The following is a 16,023-nucleotide window of genomic DNA, read 5'->3' as shown; positions in this document are numbered from 1 at the left end:
CAGCCCATCCGTCATTGTTTAGGGATTTATATTTCACAAATAAAATCAATAGTCTCGTGAGGACATTGCTGCTTATATTGCAGAGTAACACCATCTGTCAACACTGAAACTTGGGAATTTTTTCTATGACTTGCTATGGAAGCATCTTATATGCAGAGACCTTTAAAAAAAAACTTTCTACGAGTGCCTCTTAACTACACCAAATTTGACATGTTTAATACTCCAAAAAAAAGCATAAATAATGAAACTCACTGTAACATTCTCAGCAGTCAAAGCCAGAAAGGACACATAGTATTCTTACCATCTGGGCCAGCCACAGGTAGGAAATGTCCACTGCAGAAAACTGCAGAATCTCATTCTTCAAAGGACCAACCCACATGCCTCTACCCACACCCACACACATACATGCATGTGCATGCTCTATGTGCAGAATCAAGACTATAGATGAAAGGTCCAAGGATACATAATCACATTACCCATCACCAGTTTATTTTCTTACTCCAATGCCAAAAACCATAAGGAGATGTATATCCCTCAGTAGGTGCAGAGAAGGTGACTTGGGAGATAGAATTTTTGCTGAAGAAGTGATGTGCAAGGTCGGAGCCAGTTCTGGTTGTAAAAATTCTCAAAATGGCAGATGTTGTCCACAGAGGTTTTTGTCAAAGACCACTTGATGACAAGTTCTTTAAATTCTACTGTGTCATTCAAGATAAGAGTGTCAGATGTTTTGGGCATTAGGTTTGCACAGCTCATCCCTATGAAAACATTTTCTACTTTTTCAACCAAGGAAATAGGTTAAAGAGATTCTCAGGAAAGAATTCTTGGAAAAGAATTTCTTTGCTCCATTGATAATTTGTGGAAACCACTTTAGCTATTAGAGCACTGCGGCTTCAGATGGGTTTTAACAGATATTCCTAAATCTCTTCATTTTGTTTTTTTGTTTTGTTTTGTTTGAGACGGAGTCTTGCTCTGTCGCCAGGCTGGAGGGCAGTGGCGCCATCTCAGCTCACTGCAACCTCTGCCTCCCAGGCTCAAGCAATTCTCCTGCCTCAGCCTCCCGAGTAGCTGAGATTACAGGCACGCGCCATTACACCCAGCTAATTTTTGTATATTTAGTAGAGATGGGGTTTCATCATGTTGGCCAGGATGGTCTCGATCTCCCAACCTCGTGATCCGCCTGCCTCTGACCTCTCAAAGTGCTGGGATTACAGGCATGAGCCACTGCGCCAGGCCCTTGTTTTTTTTGTTTGTTTGTTTTTAATATTAATGGATGCAGGGTCTCACTATGTTGCCCAGGCCAGTCTTGAAACAAAATCTCTTCTAACAAAATACAAGTGTATAGGGTAAGATGGTGTCCATCCTTTAAACTTAGTCATTATACTTCTGTCTTTAAAGAAAAAAAAGACTTAACGTTCCCAAACTACTCAGACCTAGTCAGTACACTGTACCAATGTTAGTTAGCTGTAAATTATTCATTCTTTTTTTTTTTTTGAGACAGAGTTTTGCTCTTGTCGCCCAGGCTAGAGTGCAGTGGTGGCATCATCTTGGCTCACTGCAACCTCCGCCTCCTGGGTTCAAGCGATTCTCCTGCCTCAGCCTCCCGAGTAGCTGGGACTACAGGCACGTGCCACCATGCCCAGCTAATTTTGTATTTTTAGTAGAGTCAGGGTTTCACCATGTTGGCCAGGCTGGTCTCCAACTCCCGACCTCAGGTGATCCGCCTGCCTCGGCCTCGCAAAGTGCTGGGATTACAGGCATGAGCCACTGCGCCTGGCCAGATTATTCATTCTTAATGGATGTCTACACTGTGTCATGGCACTATTCCAGATCTGATAACACAGTAAAAAGCAAAGCAGACACAATACATACCTTTGCGGAGCTTCATTCTGGTTGGGGAAATGGACAACAAGTACATTAATAAATAAATAAAAGACTGTCTGACATTGACAAATACTACAAATACAATGAAACAGGCTAATGAGGCAATGGCATTCTGAATTCTGATAACACAAACAGACAATAAAATTTCTTTGAGAAAAAAATCCATGTCCTACTTATCCTTCTTAAGACCCCTGGTATCTAATGCAATGCTTGATATTTGGTAGATGTGCACTTTTTTTGCAGTTGAATTAATTCTAAATGCAAAAATAAATAAATAAATAAGACATCGCTGAAGCAAGAACTTTGAAATAAAGGATTAGAAATTCACCAATAATGCTTAAACTCTTTTGCAGTCAAATTTCTAATACAAATGGCAACCTGCACAGGAAAAGCACTCAGAGTTGCTCTCTGCCAAAGGATGGAGCTTCCATCCTTCTGATCAGAGCACTGCACAAAATGCTCCTAGTCTGTCTTAACTGATCTACTCTGCTCCCTGGAAGGAAGGGGGTACTGGCATCACTTTGATTCAGATTTATTATGGCAGGACATACAATTGCTTCATTACTGCTGGGACTTGAGGGAGATTCAGAATGAAACCCAGGTGTTAAAAGCCATTTGATGCTGAACTCTCAGCCACACCTCCTGAGGGGTCAACTGAGACACCAAGCGGAGAAAGAAGTCATTCTCTCATGGACAGCAGGCTGCTGAAACAGTGTCCCTTCCGACTGGCCAATCAATGGCACATTACAAGAACGGCAAAGAGAGGTCACAGGTTCCAGCAGGAGGTGTTAGGTCATTTATTTATTTCTTTAAGTTGTTGGTTTAGTTCCTCCAGACGTGTCTATTAGAGAAAGAAGGGTAGGATTGGTTTTTGTAGTTTGTATTTGTGATAAAATTCTGTGTTTGAGTCACACTGGTCTCTGCCTATTTATAATTTTTTTTTTAATGCAGTGTCCATACAGCAGAAATAAAATTTTGTAAAATCATTCATTACAGTAGTATTTACATTGTACTGTTAGTAGAAATTGTTTATTTACAACTTAGGTTTTCTATTTATTAGGATCATTAGTAGGAAACAACATTCTCACTTCTACAGGGCAACTTGATGTCACAGACAGAGCACTGGGATCTGAATTTCTATCTGAGCTCACTCATGCACTGGCTCTGGGACTTCTGGCTTTGCAGTCACATCTGAATTTTGGCTTTTTCCTCTCTTAGCAGAATGAGCTTGGCAAATTACCTATCTTCCCCGAGCTTCCACCACCACCTCCATAAAATGAGGATGACAATATGTACTTCAAAGTTTTTATGATGACAGCATCATAAATGTCATCATTTATGTATCATCATGTCATCATATGATGCCAATATGTATTAGTTTGCTAGAGCTGCCACAATAAGATGCCCCAGAATGGGTGGCTTAAACAACAGAAATGTATTTTCTGACAGTTTTGGAGGCTGGAAGTCCAAGATCAAGGTCCTAGCAGGAGTGGATTCCTCTAAGGCCACTCAGCTTGCAGATGGCCATCCTCTTGCTGCTTTTTCATATGGTTGTCCCTTGTATACTTGTGTCCCTGGTGTCTCTTCCTCTTCTTATAAGGACACCGGTCATATTGGATTGGGGCCCCACCCTAATGGCCTCCCTTTAAATTCTTGCAAGGACTTGTCTCTAAATATGGTTAAATTCTGGGGGGTGGGACTGCAACATACGAATTTTGGGAGGACACAATTCAGTTCATAACATAATGTTTATAAGATGTATAATAAATTAGATTCCTTTCCTTTTCCCTTAATTTTACAAATTGGCCTAAATCAGCAGCTTTCAAAGTGTGGCCACAGATCCTTGAAGGTCAACAAGATCCTTTCGGGGGATTTGTGAGATCAGAACGATATTCACACTAATATCAAGATGTTATTTGCCTGTCAGGGTTGACTTTTGCACTGATAGTGCTAAAGCAATGGTGAATAAAACCACTGGCCCCTTAATACGCATCAAGGCAGTGGCACCAAACTTTGCTTATAGTCATTGTATTCTTCAATATCATACACTCGTAGCAAAAAAAAAAAAAAAAAGGAAAAAAAGCACCAATTTAACTAAGAGTGTCTTTGATGAAGCAGTTATTGATTTTATTAAATTTCAACCCTTGAATACACGTGTTTTAAATATTTTGTGTGATGAAATGTAGTGCACACATGAAGTACTGCTTCATACCAAAGTACAACGGTTGTCTCAAGGAAAACCACCTGTGTGGCTGAGTTGCAGCTGACCTAGCCACCTTTGTCACAAAGCACCAACCAGTTTTCTGTTAAGACTTTCAGACTTACTAACTTTGATTTGAGGAAGTTTAACTTGCAGACAAACTATGATTATTGAGACTTTGGTATGACATTTTCTTGAAAATGAACTAAGTGGACCTCTCAACTGAAGGGAAAAAAAGAACCTGTGTTTTTCAGTATTTGTCCTAAATAATAAAGTGGGAGCTTTCAGGTAAAAATTAGAATTTTGGAAACTTGTATCTGCCACCATGAGATTAACAAGATTTCCAAAGTTTAAATACTTTCCTTACATGGCTGGTGGTGATATTAAAAAATATGATTTTTTGCCAAAATTTGGAAGCTCTGCATGGCCCAGCGAAACAATGTTTTCCAAATAATCAATGCATCCTTTTACAAAATGAGGCATGGGTAAAGAAATTCATTCAAAGTGCAAGGTAGACCAATAGATTTTAAAGTAAAAGTTCATTGATTTCGTTTCATAATCTATATTATTGAGCTTTGTTGCAGAACCAAAGAAGAATATCTACAGTTTTGTAAGATGATGAAAATATACTTCTTTTCCAAGTACCTATCTGTGTGAGGCCAAATAGAATGGTTCTGAGTTTCCTCCCCCTACCTCTAAAAAATATTGATAACTGCTAGCCTAGACCAACGTCTCCCAAGGCACAGTATACACACTGCTGGTCATGCATAAGATGGTTCTAATAAAAGCACACATAAACTTTTAAAAGTTTTTATAATTGCAAATTTACTTTAATTGATTTTGGCAAATTATACTGGTTTTCCATGTTATAGTTTTACAAAGCTTTCTTTTTTCATACATTTACTTATATTAAAAAGTGAATTTAATGGAAACATGCAGATATGGTAAAAATGGTGGCAGTTGTATGTGAATCACTGACGTATGGGAAGCTCTGGTCCCAGGATACATTTTCAAAAGCATGTATTGCACTGGGTTATTTTTTTCTAACTTGGGCCTTCTCACCCAACATTTTTACATATTAACGATTATCATGAATGTGAAAAAACATTTTAAATGGTCCATTTTCAAGGCATGATAAATCTAAGTACTGGTGGCCAGCCTGTGGATGTAACAAACCGCACATCTCATGCACCTAGAAGGTCACGATAAGTGAACAGAATGTAGAGGAGGGGTCAGCCCATAAAAGGGAAGAAAGTTTCATTATCGGGAAATCGAAACTTAAGCAGGGAGGGGGGTGGGGTATAACCTTATAAGGGGGATCATGAAACTTAGGCGACATCCGGGAAGATTGTAACCCCACAGTACTCAACCAATGAGGAACTAAGGGAGGGACTTGCATGCTAGGAGATAAATTACCTTCTGTAACTGCCCGGGATGTGCCTACCTACCAAACACCCTATCTTGCAAGACCACCATTAAAAGTCTTGCTTTCACTGTTCTTCGTGTCTCTGAGTCCATTCTTTGGGTTTGGACAGGTGAATGTGTGTTTCTCACAATGAAGAAACAGAATTTACTTACAGTACAAATTATTCTCCATCTCATTCAGACCACAAAGTTCTATTTGAGGCCCGGATAATTAGTTTGATTTAGCTATCTGCAGTAACATTTGAAGTCTCCAATTCGTTCTGGATTTTGTAGACATAGCTCTCATTACACAGCTGGTAACATTACTTGATGAAATAGAAAATATTACTTATCAGGTATTTTACTTTAATCTCATCTTCTGTCTACAAGCTATGTGAAGCCCTAGGCTTCCTTTAAATTAGAAAACCCCCCAAATTCATGCTGTATGGACAATGACTGATACCTCCATTCACTTTCTAACTCCATGGAAAGTGGTTCAGGAGCCAGTCTTGAGAAACAGGGTAGTTCAGGGAACAGAGTGCTGAAGGCAGCATCTGGAGATTTGGGTTCTTCCCATGACACTGACCCAATTTTGCATTGAGGCTTTGGGCAAAACTCAATCTCTCCGGACCTGGCTTTCCGTATCTGCAAAACAAGGAGTTGAACTAAATAATTTTTCAGTTCAAACATCCTGACTCAGAAGAGGGCTAGAAAGAGCTTGTCAGGGAGCCATTTCTCTAGGGGACTGCAGAGGAAAGGGAGCATTCAGCCCCTCAAGAGGCACCACTCAGGACACTGAATGCCAGGCTCTGCCTTTGCGGATATGGACTCCATTTCCATTTGAACGGTGTTATTTTATCTTAATCTGTTACTCTGCAGTGGCACTGAAACTTAATATAATTAAAAGAAGGGGGTGGACATATTGAATGGGTGGCAAGGCGTGGCTGCCTGAGCCCCAGGAACTGTGAATTCTAATCTTGGCTCTGCTGCTGTCTCAGGACACATCATGTACCATTTCTAAAACCTAGACAGCTTCTGGACAACATCGTTAGCCTATCTCACAGGACTGTTGTGGGAAATAATTTGCAAAAATAGCAGTGTAAAACAGTTTGCAAAATTAAGTGCTAAACTGAAACTTGGGCAACATGCTGAGTATTCCTATTCTGTCCAGCTAACTAATAAATATAAATTTGCTATTAGTTGAAAAGTCCTTAAGAATATAACTACTTAATCAATACAACACCAGCAGCCTGACAAATTAGCATGAAGCCACAAGCCTGAGACCTGCAAGAAATTAAATTGGTGCTTAACAGAAATTGGACTGTGAGCAAGATAATTTATGGAAATTTAAATTTCAACCCACAAAACCTGAACCACATTATACACTTTTAGGTCTAGGTGCACGTAATGGCTAGGTCCACATTGCTGTTACACATATTACAAGCAAATGTGAAAAGACAAACAAAAATGTTTTGGGGAACCCAGAAATTTTTTAAATCTATCTGCAAAATTGACACGCAAAATATGCTTTTATAATGAATTTTAAAAGATACTTTACAAATTTTTTAAAGTGGCTATTATTGCTCTAAGTAAATTTGTCTTTTAAAATTGTTTCATTTAAACTAGGGAATTTAAGAATTAAGAACTGGAGAGAAAGAGAAAGAAAGAAGTTTATTTTGATGCTCATTTCTCTTTCCTCTAAGTCCTATACAAGCAATTGAACAAGAGACTTGCAAAACTGAGGTTGACAAAGGTGTGTGTGTGTGTGTACATGTATGTACACACACAGAAGTCCGGAAAACAGCTGGAATGGTTGAGTTGTGCTAGACCTCTCCTGAGCATTGTGGTTGGTCATTCCTCTGATGGGTCTGTTTTTCTGTTTACCTTTTCTTGGTCATAAAAGCTAGCCATATCTTTAGGGCAGCCTCCTTAAAGGAAGTGCTTCGATTCTGGCATAATGAAAGGTCTGAATAAATGAATGCTAAGAGTTTTTGTCACCTCTGTGTTCCTGGGGACTCCCCGTCTGCCAGCCTAACACGTCTTGCAAACTTACCAACAGTCTGTCCCCCGAGGGCCAGCAGAAGGTTTCCTTGATTGCCCTGTGTTCTTTTGCTGGATGCAAAGGTTTAATCATGGTCAGATTCCCTTGCCTCATTTCCATGGAGTTAAACTAAATGACAATCTGGCACTCCATCTTGTCTCGCAGTCAGCAGGAAATGGCAGCTCCACGGAGACTGATGTGAAGGGAAAATAAACTTTTTTTGCTAGAAGCAGCCAACCCAGACATTTCTTATTCCACAGGTAGTCGATAAAGTATTAATGACTGCAGAGATTTGAAAGGCCCCAGACAAAGAGGCTATTCTAGGCTTTCCCTTTCTGGTTTGCCCTTTAGATCACTTTGTATCTATAGGCAAATGTAACTCAAGAAACAAACTCCAGAATGAGTTATCCCAAATGACACAAAGAGAGTAGACTTCCTGTTTCCCATTATTTCACTGTAGGGAACTGAAAAACAGCAATTCTTTGCAACTTGCAAGGCTATGACAAAAGAAAAGAAAACTCATGGCAAGAGGAGAATGAGAAAGAGAGAAAGGAGAATTAAACTTCCCTGATTATCAAGTGGAAATAAGTCAAACAATGATACACATGCCAGGTATACTCACAAAGCTCTCTGTGGAAATCTTCATTCCTTTATGGCTGTTAAGCAGGATCATTTTAACAGCTGTTTCTTTGACATTACTTATTGGCATCTAAAAATATGCCAGAAGCTGTAATGCAGGCCAGAGATGAAACTTCCATTTTTTCCAAGTGTTTTTTTTCCCTTCTCTTTTGAAACCTAGTAACCAACAGATGACACATTAATTCCTTGAGCAATGAAATTAAACAAAGTAGGATTAATGTCCACTTCACTAAAATGAATCAAATGAAATAAATATGTGATTGAAACTTGTCAGAATTAGAGAAAATAACCTGCTTATATGCAATTTTTGAAATGAGCACCTCAGGCACATTTAGTGAATTTTGCTGGAAGAATGTGAAAAACGAATAGTTCTCCATGGAATTTCTGTTAGATGGTCTCTAAAACAGCACCCTATCAAACCGTCCCTCTCCCATTAAAAAAAAAAAAGTCAAAGCCAAAGGAAGAATTCCGAAAAGTTAGGAAATTGAATGTTTATTTTTGCTATTGTTTTCATACTGAATAGGAACATGAAAGAAATCTTTTACTCCGCAGCTGCATCTAATTTAAAATGAAGCTCCCCAAAGAGGAGTGAAGAGGATGTGATGAGGAGCAGTTAAACATGGATGCTAATATTTTGTGAGGCATCTGGTACTGTTCCACCACCTAGAATTCTAAGAATCAAATTAGTAGATTCAATTCTGCCAAAGTTATCAAATTATTTGTCCAAAGGATTGTGCAAAGCAGGCCCCTCCCTACCAACATCTGCTCTACCCATCCAGTGAGGACCAAAGACGACCATCTATTTGATTTGTGGAGACGGTACGTTTCACCCGTTGCTGGTCTGGCTGAACACTGCACCTTTCATCATCAAAGTCCTCAGTTATTGCATGAATCTGCAGAGAACAGTAATAAACTACTTCATCTTTAGGTCTATATAGAGATAATTCAAATATTTGATTTGAATTGTAAGATACTTACATATTTCACAAATATGTTAAAAATGTTTTAGCACCTGTGTCACCATTTTAAATGAACACCCAAGAACCTCACCAGCAAATAAATGAATGTAGTACTTTTTTGGGGTGTCGAGAGAACACAAAAGGAAAAGTAGTAAGGGTTTTCTTACTACTTGTTACATTCAGAGCCTTTTAATTTGTTTGAGAAATATTATTTAATACTAGAAAACGTGGTAATCCTATCAAGTCTGACTGTCCATCCTTGATGCATGTTGGAATGAGATGACAGACAATGGGCAAAATCTGTTAGGCTAAAAAGCTGAAATGAAAAGTTGCCAGGGATTTTACTTGCCAATGTCTCGCAAGAGGTAAAGAATGAATGACTATTTATCAGTCTGGGATATGTGCAATTTGGCTTTTGCACATAGGAATTTCTCTTCCCTCCTACCAAAATGAAAACTGGAGTTTGAGGGTGCATTAACCATACTGGATTCAAAGACAACTGACTGGAACCTGACCAGCGAGGATGTGGCTGTGTAGCTCAAATTTATGACGGTGCATCTGCTGTGAGTGGTGTCTTGAATGGAGGCCAGGCCCTCTTCCGTCAGCCGCATCCATATGCTACGCATGTGTTCACTGTACGCACACTTTTTAAATTTAGCTCTTGTGGGTACATGTTCTACACTTTCCCCCTGTACATGATTTTTTAAAAATATGCTTTAGAAAATATACACAATCTTTTCAAAGTCTTTGCTGACTCACTGGGGGTTCTTTTGAATGTTTTCCTTTTGAAAGCCTTCAATTTAGGTAGTCAAAAGTGTGTGACAAAAGCCACCCTTAGTCTACTAAGATTAAAATCTACTGCTTATTTTAAAATAGCTGTTTTGTGATGGCCTGTCAAAAAACTTCTTTTTTTCTATCCAGAAGCAGACTACAGCTCTTTTTGATAGACTACAACATGGTGAGAAAAGATAGGAAAACAATCATCCTGACCAGTTTGGGCCAGTTTATGTGTTAGTCTTCCAAACATCTTGCATTTTACAGTTTAGTGACAGGACAACACAGGTTTCAGTACTACAACTGTCAGTATGACTGCCTCCGAAGTGTCTCCCTTAGGAAGATGGAGATTCAGACATTTCCGATGTAAAAATTCAAACAACTATGTTGTCCATTAGATTAATTTCCATAGCTCCTTTTTCTAATGTCTGAGTTGTGAATCAAAGTTATTACCTGGGTCAGGCACTCCTGGAACAAGATTGTGAAATTGGTTGGCTGCAACTTTCCTGGAGGCTTGTGTTTTCATCTGACTTTTCGTGATTATATTTTATCATCTTCTTTGCACCTTAGAAAACAAAAAGGCATTATTATTGTGGGTGTTTATAAATATGTTCCTATTTAGCACTTTTTTTTTTTAAGATGGAGCCTCCCTCTGTCGCCCAGGCTGGAGTGCAGTGGCGCAATCTTGACTCACTGCAACCTTCACCTCCCGGGTTCATGCGATTCTCCTGCCACAGCCTCCTGAGTAGCTGGGATTACAAGTGCCTGCCACCGCTCCTGTCTAATTTTTATTTTTTAATTTTATTATTATTATTTTTAGTAGAGACAGGGTTCCACTATATTGGCCAGGATGGTCTCGAATTCCTGTCCTCAAGTGATCTGCCCACCTCGGCCTCACAAAGTGCTGGGATTACAGGTGTGAGCCACCGCGCCCAGCCCCTATTTAGCATTTAAATGCATACTTTCAAAATGTTCAATTTGTACTTCCCTTGATCCTAAAATCACGGTTCTATTTTTCTTTTTCTATAGACAGATAAGATAGACAACTACGCTTTCATTTTATTATAATTCCTGGAAGGCCAGGACAATGCTTTTTTTCATTTTGATTTTTTTCTTTCTTCTCTTTTATCTTACTCTCTTCATGACATCTACAGTCTTATGCACACAGAAAGCATTCTTTTTTTTTTTTTTTTTTGTGAGACAGAGTCTCATTCTGTCCACCAGGCTGGAGTACAGTGGTGTGATCTCAGCTCACTGCAACCTCTGCCCGCTGGGTTGAAGCGATTCTCCTGCTTCAGCCTCCCAAGTAGCTGAGATTATAGGCATCTGCCACCACACCCAGCTAATTTTTGTATTTTTAGTGGAGACAGGGTTTCACCATCTTGGTCAGGCTGGTCTTGAACTCCTGACCTGGTGATCCATCCGCCTCGGCCTCCCAAAGTGCCGGGATTTCAGGCATGACACACAGTGCCTGGCTAGAAACCATTCTTAATTGGCTGTGTTTCCCTCTTCTCTTATTACCAAGCCTAAGATTTGGGAAACAATAGCTTCCGAAGTAGTTTTCATCTAATCTCTTAAATCATTAGAAAAATGCACCCAATAATACAATGTGAAATACAGGATTTACATTTTTAATATATATTTGGATACTTATCTCCTCTGAAACACCCTTTAAAAGACAAACTACATCAAACTTTTCGAAGTAATTCTTAGCATTATTGGAAATGTTCACACTTTTGGAATGGTTGACAGGAAAATAATTGGATGACAGTCACATAATTGATTAATTCAGTAAATTCAGCCGGTAAAATAAACCAATTTGGGATATCATATGAAACGAAACATCTAAATATTTCACATTCAGCCAATTAGCTTACCATCAAATAGCCAGCCGTGAATTAAAGGAGAAAATAAATTATCCCTGAGAAATGGCTTTGTACGGTGTATTTCCACCTGTCTTCCTTGAGGAAGGGTAACCCTCTAATTCAATCTAGCTGATAGCTCTAGGTCACTGCAGTTGATCAAATGATAAAGAAAAAAAACCACTAAGGGATTTTACCCAAGGCTGGGAATAATTTAGAACTAACACTCTGAGACTAGAGTTTAACACAACACTCGCTTCATGAATCTTTCTTAAGGCTACTATATGAATTCCATCATTTTCAAAGAAGCATTCAGGGTTCCATGAAACATCACACGCCTGAGAATTTGTGAGTTCCTGTAGGGTCTAGTGACTCCTCTCACATTCTTCCTACTTCATACACAAATTCATGGTGCTCACATAAAAAGCCCTGGCCCTCCTCTGGTCTTGAAAGCAGCCGTCCTGCTGTGTATTCTCTTTTGGTAGAGGGTTGGACGCAGTTACACTTCACTTGAAAATCTTACTCAGCTAGAAGGCAGTCATTCAATTTCTTCAAACACCCTCTAACATGTGGTCTTATCTCACATCTGGTTCAAAGTTAAATTTCTTTCTCTTGCTAAAGGAAGAATATTATCACTTCGTGCAAGCCTTGTCCCTGTAATGGCTCCATCTCCAGCCTCATCCAGTCACTGAATCCTGACTCCTCTCACTCCTAAATTTCTCTCATCCACCCTCTTCTCTCCTCCAGGCCTTCTGCTGTGGTCTGATTTCAGACCTTCCTCACCCCAGATTACCACAATACCCCCCTCCAGCCTACTTCTCTACTTCATCCTCCACACTGCTGCCAAAAGGATATTTTTAACTTTCAATTTTGAAATAATTTTAGACTTACAGAGAAGTTGCAGAATCAGTACAGAGTTCCCATAAACCATTCATCAAGCTTTTCCTAATGTTAATAGGAAATGTTTATAATCTCTTATATGACTATAATACAATCACTGATTTTTAAAAATGAATATTTTTCATTGAAAATTCATAATTGTATACATTTGTGAGGCACAATGTGATGTTTTCACATATGTATACCAACTGGAATAACTAAATCCAGCTAATTAACATATCTATCACCTCACTTTATCATTTTTTGTGGTGAGTCATTTTTTAATTTACTCTTAGTTACTTTGAAATATACAATACATTATTATTGATTCTAGTCTCCCTGCTGTGCAATAGATCTCAAAACTTATTCCTACTAACTGAAACTTTGTACCCTTTGACTAACTAACAACTTCCCATTTTCTCCCCCATCCCCGCAGCCTTTGGTGACCTTCGTTCTACGCTATGTCCAGGAGTTAGACTTTTTTAAGTTTCCACATATAAGTAAGATCATTTGTCTTTCTGTGCCTGGCTTATTTCACTTCGCATAATGTCCTCCAAGTTTATCCATATTGTCACAAGAGAATTTCCTTTTTTGAAAGGCTGAATAATGTCTCATTGTGTATTCATACCACATTTTCTTCATCTGTGGATCCATTCATGGGTACTTAGGTTGATTCCACATCTTGGCTATTGTAAATAATGCTGCAATTAACATGGGAGTGCAGATATCCCTTCAACATATTGATTTCATTTCCTTTGGATATACACTCAAATATGAGATTGCTGGATCATATAGTTCTATTTTTGGTTGTTGTAAGGAACCTCCATACTGTTTTCCATAATAGCTGTACTATTACATACCCAACAACAATGTACAAGGGTTCCCTTTGCTCTGCAGACCCACCAATACTTGTTATCTTTCATCTTTTTGATAACAGCCATTCTATCATGTGTAAGGCGATATCTCATTACGATTTTAATGTGCATTTCCCTGATGATTAGTGATACTGAGCATTTTTTCATGTACCTATTTTTATGTCTTCTTTTGAGAAATGTCTGTTCAGGTCCTTTACCCACTTTTTTTTCCCTTTGAAAAAAAATTAACTTTTAAGTTCAGGTGTACATGTGCAGGTTTGTTACATTGGTAAACTTGTGTCATGAGGGTTTGTTATACAGATTATTTCATCACCCAGGTATTAAGCCTAGGACCCATTAGTTATTTTTCATGATCCTCGTCCCTCCAAGCCTCCACCCTCTGATAGGCCCCAGTGTGTGTTGTTCCCCTCTATGTGTCCATGTGTTCTCATCATTTACCTCCTACTTACAAATGAGAACATGCGGTATTTGCTTTTCTGTTCCTGAATTAATTTGCTAAGGATAATGGTCTCCAGCTTCATCCACGTCTGTGCAAAGGACATGATCTCATTTTTTCATATGGATGCCTAGTATTCCATGGTATATATGTACCACATTTTCTTTATCCAGTCTGCCATAGATGGGCATTTAGCTTGATTCCATTCTTTGCTATTGCGAATAGTGCTGCAGTGAACATACACATGCATGTGTCTTTATAAAAGAATGATTTATGTTACTTTGGGTATATACCCAGTAATGGGATTCTTGGGTCAAATGGTATTTCTATCTTTAGGTCTTTGAGGAATCGTCACATTGTCTTCCACAATAATTGAACTAATTTACACTCCCACCAACAGTATATAAGCGTTCCTTTTTCTCCACAACCTTGCCAGCATCTGTTATTTTTTGACTTTTTAATCATAGCCATTCTGACTGGTGTGAGATGGTATCTCACTGTGGTTTTGATTAGCATTTCTCTAATGATCAGTGATGTTGAGCTTTTCTTTATATGATTGTTGGCCCCACGTGTATGTCTTCTTTTAAGAAGTGTCTGTTCATGTCCATAGCCCACTTTTTTATGGTTTTTTTTTTCATGTAAATTTGCTTAAGTACCTTAGAGGTGCTGGATATTAGACCTTTGTCAGATGCATAGTTTGCAGAAATTTTCTCCCCTTCTGTAAGTTGTCTGTTTACTCTGTTGACAGTTTATTTTGCTGTGCAGAAGCTCTTGTCTAATTAGATCCATTTGTCAATTTTTGCTTTTGTTGCAATTGATTTGGAGTCTTCATCATGAAATATTTGTCCGTGCCTATGTCCTAAATGGTATTGCCTAGGTTGTCTTCCAGGGTTTTTATAGCTTTAGGTTTTATATTTAAGCCTTTAATCAATCTTGAGTTAATTATTGTATATAGTTTAAGAAAGGGGCCCAGTTTCAATCTTCTGCATATGGCTAGCCAGTTATCCCAGCACCATTTATTAAATAGGGAACCCTTTCCTCATTGCTTGTTTTTGTCATGGTTGTCGAAAATCAGATAGTTGTAAGTGTGCAGCCTTATTTCTGGGTTCTCTATTCTGTTCCACTAGTCTATGTGTCTGTTTTTGTACCAAAACCATGCTGTTTTTGTTACTGTAGCCCTGTAGTATAGTTTGAAGTTGGGTAGTATGATGCCTTCAGCTTTGTTCTTTTTGCTTAGGATTGCCTTGGCTATTCAGGCATTTTTTCAATTCTATGTGAATTTTAAAATAGTTTTTTTCTAGTTCTGTGAAGAATCTTAATGGTTGTTTAATAGGAATAGCATTGAATCTGTAAATTGCTTTGGGCAACATGGCCATTTTAGTGATATTGATTCTTCCTATCCATGAGCATGGAATGTTTTTCCTTTTGTTTGTGTCATCTCTGATTTCTTTGAGAAGTGTTTTGTAGTTCTCCTTGTAGTGATCTTTCACCTCCCTGGTAAGCTGTATTACTAGGTATTTTATTCTTTTTGTGGCAACTGTGAATGGGAGTATGTTCCTGATTTGGATCCCGGCTTCACTGTTGTTCAGGTATAGGAATATTTGCCCACTTTTTCATCAGGTTATTTGTTTTCTTGCTATTGAGTTGTTTGAGTTTCTTATATATTTTGGATATTAACTCTTTATCAGATGTATGATTTGCAAATATTTTCTCCCACTCTGTGGGTTGTCTCTTCATTTTGCTAGTTGTTTCCTTTGCTGTGCAGAAGCTTTTTAGTTTAATATAGTCCCATTTGTCTATTTTTGCTTTTATTTCCTGTGCTTTCAGAATCATATATAAAAAATTATTCCTCAGATCAATGTTGTAGAGCTTTCCCCCTATGCTTTCTTCTAGTAGCTTTACAGCTTCAGGTCTTATATTTAGGTCTTTAATTCATTGTAAGTTGATTTTCATATATGATATGAAATAAGGATCCAATTTCATTATTCTGGATGTGAGTATCCAGTTGTCCTAGCACCATTTATAGAAGAAGCTCTCCTTTCCCCATTATGTGTTCTTAGCACCTTTGTGGAA

General features: G+C 38.5%; 1 long non-coding RNA gene across 3 annotated transcripts in view; it reads right to left on the bottom strand.

The window, feature by feature from the left end:
- Positions 1-927: 927 nt before the first annotated feature.
- LOC104006903 (uncharacterized) overlaps positions 928-16,023 on the bottom strand; it is a 217,604-nt gene continuing 202,508 nt past the window's right edge. The window contains exons 2-6 of one of the 3 annotated variants that reach the window (XR_001718573.3): positions 10,352-10,463; positions 8,149-8,321; positions 7,539-7,719; positions 5,949-6,130; positions 928-5,811 (exon numbers count right to left, since the gene is read on the bottom strand). This is a non-coding gene — a long non-coding RNA (uncharacterized LOC104006903). Of the gene's footprint in view, positions 6,131-7,538; positions 7,720-8,148; positions 8,322-10,351; positions 10,464-16,023 lie in introns of all 3 variants that reach the window. The other 2 variants (XR_008548811.1, XR_001718571.3) reach the window with 2 other exon arrangements.

The sequence above is a fragment of the Pan troglodytes genome, chromosome 5, assembly GCF_028858775.2.
Source record: "Pan troglodytes isolate AG18354 chromosome 5, NHGRI_mPanTro3-v2.0_pri, whole genome shotgun sequence".
NCBI classification, from domain to species: Eukaryota; Metazoa; Chordata; class Mammalia; order Primates; family Hominidae; genus Pan; species Pan troglodytes.
Note: the sequence above shows the minus strand (reverse complement) of the source record. Positions and strands in the feature narration are given on the sequence as shown.